The sequence below is a fragment of the Tupaia chinensis genome, unplaced genomic scaffold (assembly GCF_000334495.1).
Source record: "Tupaia chinensis unplaced genomic scaffold, TupChi_1.0 Scaffold000275_1, whole genome shotgun sequence".
Taxonomy (NCBI): Eukaryota; Metazoa; Chordata; class Mammalia; order Scandentia; family Tupaiidae; genus Tupaia; species Tupaia belangeri.
In genome coordinates this window covers 1103715-1107632 of record NW_006159757.1, presented here as the reverse complement: position 1 = coordinate 1107632, position 3918 = coordinate 1103715, and the positions used below count along the sequence as shown (strand labels likewise).

Sequence of the window (3918 nt, the reverse complement as noted above, 5' to 3'; positions counted from 1 at the left end):
TGGACTTCTTTTTACTGGAAGTGTTTCCCTAGAAGAACTCATGTTAAAATTCATGGAATAGCCACCATCATCCATGTGCCCTCCATAGGAGGGAGGTCCCCTGGTTCCTCCACTTCCTCCTCACCGACCTCTAAGGCCTCTGGGAGGGCCTCTGGTTCTTGGAGGTGGTCCACGTCTACCACTTTCAAATGATAGTTTAGTGGCTTATTCCGCCTTGATGGCTTTTCCATCTAGTGACTTTCTAATCATGTCTCTGGGTGCATCCTTTGCCTCTGCTGGGCTTTCAAAGGTGACAAAAGCAAATCCTCTTGATTTGTTGGTTTCATGGTCTTTCATCAAGAGTACTTCCACTACCGTTCATATTTGCCAAACACTGCTTCAAGGGCTTTCTCGTTTGTTTCCATATTTTTTTTTTGAGAGTTTTTTTGCTATAGGGCGCGTGCACTTGCCAGACAGACAGAGAGAGACATAGAGACAGAAAGCGAGAAATCACCCCCCAGGGGGGATGGTCACACCGCAATCCCTTCTCCTCCATTCTCCTCTCGGGATCTTGGGCACGCACGCAAACGCGCCCGGCGTGAGTTTTAAGCCACCGGGTCCGGGACACGAACCGCAGTCGACTACGTGGGAGTCCAGCGACATAGCCATTACGCTAACTGCTGGTTCCCTCGTTTGTTTCCATATTAAGCCCACCAATGAAGAACTTTCCTGGGCAATCTGCTTCAACCATTTTAAACTCCTAGTAGTAATCGGTGGGGTGACCATGGTTCCAAGCTCCTACGAGCTTATTGACCCGAGCCTAGTAGCAGCTCAGTGTGAGTGTCGGCCATGGGCTCGAGGACCGGGGAAGAAGCCGCTAGCACTGCTGCACAAGGAGAAGTCCCCTCATCTTAAATTGTTGTCAAATGACCCATTTAATGGGAGGATCACATCCAACTTGGAATATGGAAATGTTTTTCCCTCCCACTCGGCTCCTTTTTGAGGTAAATTAACTTTTTCATGTAAGGTGTATCTGTATGAGGTCACTTAATGAAATATTTGGTTTCTGAGTTTTCACAAAGTAGGAATATTCTGGATAAGCTTTTCACCATATGAAAAAAGCAGTGATTTAAGAGACCTAGAAATCATCTAGTTTATGTACCATTCTCCTTTCTGCAACCTGTATTTATATTTCAGATGGTTCAAGTATCTTACACAAACTTAGTGGCAGATTTGGTATTTGAGTCTACTTCCCTGGACTTGTAGTTCTTTATACCACCTCAGCCTGCCTTCCTGGCTTATCACTTTAGGTATGATAAGCTGAAGAAAGGTAATTCAGAAATTAAAAAAATTAATCTGCATATTTGCTTTGAAACTATGCAGAATTTGTTTCCCCCACACCATTTTCCCAGTACTGAATCTGGGCCACATAAGCGTGATCTATTGACAGGAGGGCTCATCAGAGAAGAGTTTGATGGGCATAAAATTAGTATCTAGTGATGGATTATTAAATGTGCCTTTTCTGTAGGCTCCTTAACAATATAAACACTTAGCCCATAAATTTGAGTAATCAGAATATTTGGCAGAGCCTTTTGGTATGAATTTTCGGAGAACCCAGAGCTTTTGGCTGATAGGTAACAAGGTATTGATGATGGTGGTAAGGGTAGGATGAGAGAAGAGCTTGGCTGCTATCCCCATCTCCCCCAGAAGAACATGACAAACCAGAGAAAAAGCCAGACACACTGGAGAAACTTCCAAACTAGGGCCCTCAAGTAAACTAAAATAGGAAGTTTAATGGTTAAGGTTTATATAGTCATAGGAAAATGGGGCTTTTATTTTTCATTGCAATTTCCAGGATTAAGAGTTTTATTTTACATGGTACCCGTAAAGGAGAAATAACTGTATAAAGTCAGACTGAATTTGTTGTTATTTGTACATTTTTCATGGGATCCATTCTTCTGGGCTGGACTTCCCAATTCCCCATTAAAAGTTTCTGTCCTTTCTCAAGGACCTAGTCCAGCTGAGGAGAACTTGATAATGCTGAATGAACATCATTACAGACAGTTTAACAAACAGAGCAAGCTCCTGGTAGCATTTCTGTGAGTATAACAAATATGACCTTATGGCTCAGTTAGTGTGTGTAAATTACTGTGCCAGGTGCCAAAGGTATAGCTGTGAAAAAGTCAGCATGCTCCTGGCCCTCATGGAGCTTTCCAGCCTGGGAAGTCTGGGCCACTGCAGCATGTGGAACTTCTCTTCCGCTTTCCCTTTCCCTTACTGTAAACTGCCTCCTTTAGATGGGGAGAAGAGAACAGGAGTGGTGCCAACCAAGCACATCGGCTTTTCCTTCTTAGCTCCGAGGACAAAAGTTGAGACTGAAAATTGTTTTCCAGAGCTCTGGAGGCTCATCCTTAGGCAAGGGAGCAGGGACACACTAGGAAAGACCCAGGAATTAAGAATGGGAGAGGAGGGAACCAGCAGTTAGCGTAATGGCTATGTCGCTGGACTCCCACGTAGTCGACCGCGGTTCGTGTCCCGGACCCGGTGGCGCGCGCCCAAGATCCAGGGAGGAGAAGGGATTGCAGCGTGACCATCCCCCCTGGGGGGTGATTTCTCGCTTTCTGTCTCTATGTCTCTCTCTGTCTGTCTTGCGAGCGCACGCGCCCTACAGTGAAAATCTCTCAAAAAAAAAAAAAAAAGAAATAAAAGAATTTGAGAGGAAAACAGAATGGGAAGTGAGGAAGAAAAAAAAAAAAACCCAGAAGCTGCTGGTGGTGGGGCATAGGAGTGTCAGTTGAGGTCTTGGTTGACTTTGCTCTGGTTCCCATGGCTTATGTTACCTACCCTTTGACACAAATAACAGATGGGATAGTTTTCATGGAAAGGTGTGCCGTTAGCCTTGGACTTGGGTGAGGAGCTCCCACTCTGAGGGAGGTTCCTTACTAATTCTTCTCACCTATCTCTTGGACATTGGGTTTGTTGATTTAATCTGCATTTCTAAAGGCATGTAATCCCTGCTTTGCTGTCCTCAGCTTGAAGAGCCTTAAGTTAAAATAGAAACCAGCATGGAGGTGCCAGGAATGGGGAGGCCAGGATATCCTTTGAGCTCCTGGTGTGGAGGTGGGGGTAGGGCGGGGGGTCTGGGAAAGGGTTGGAGGGAGCACAGCTGGCCTGTTTCTAGCCAGTCAGAGCAGGCAGAAGGTGTAGGATGAAGTTTCCTTTTCAGGGAGCGGATTTTTTTTTTTTTTCCTTTGACGGCAAAATTGGAACAATCTTGGGAAAATGGGACAGGTGTCCCCAATCAAGAGATGGTTGTTTACCCTATTCCGCGGAGGGGTCCTGCGGGCCCTTGATACAAAGAAAGCTAAAAATTTCCGATCAAGAGGCAGCTCCTGCAGGTTGGGGACCAGGGAACAGAGCCGGGTGGACAGGCCTCAGCACCTCCAAGATGGGAGCGGGGTGGGGGCGAATTCTTTGGGTCCGTCTCTCTGACCTGCAGGAAAGGAGGTTTATAGGTACATGCTCCGCCACCCGGGTACCCTGCTAACCAGCTGCTCCTGGAATTTAGGAGGAGCAACCCATCTTCCAGGGGAGTGTGGGGCAGACGTTCACTTTCCACGAAGTCCCTGGGTTTCGCCCGAAGCCGCAGAGCGTCAGGAGGGGCGAGGGAGAAGCCAGGAGCCTGGGTTCAGGGCTGCCAGCGCGGTCCCCGCATCCACCCGCCTCCGGGCTGCCCAGTAACCCCAGGAGTTGTGCTCGCAAAAGGACCACGAGGAGAGACTGGCGCGTCCTGCGCGTGCCCGCCCCCGAGGCTCCCAGGCTCTCTCCTCGCCAGTCCCGAAATTGACGCGAGGCCGATTTTGGTGCAATGCGAATTAGCTCCAAGCGGCCGAGTAGGGAGGGGACTGAGGCTAGAGGAGCACCCGCCCCGGGCCGGCG

The 3918-nt window shown here is 48.1% G+C and overlaps 1 pseudogene; it reads right to left on the bottom strand.

Moving 5' to 3' along the window:
- The window catches only part of LOC102479296 (RNA-binding motif protein, X chromosome-like), a 2713-nt pseudogene extending 1983 nt beyond the window's left edge, over nucleotides 1-730 (bottom strand).
- Nucleotides 731-3918: the final 3188 nt, after the last annotated feature.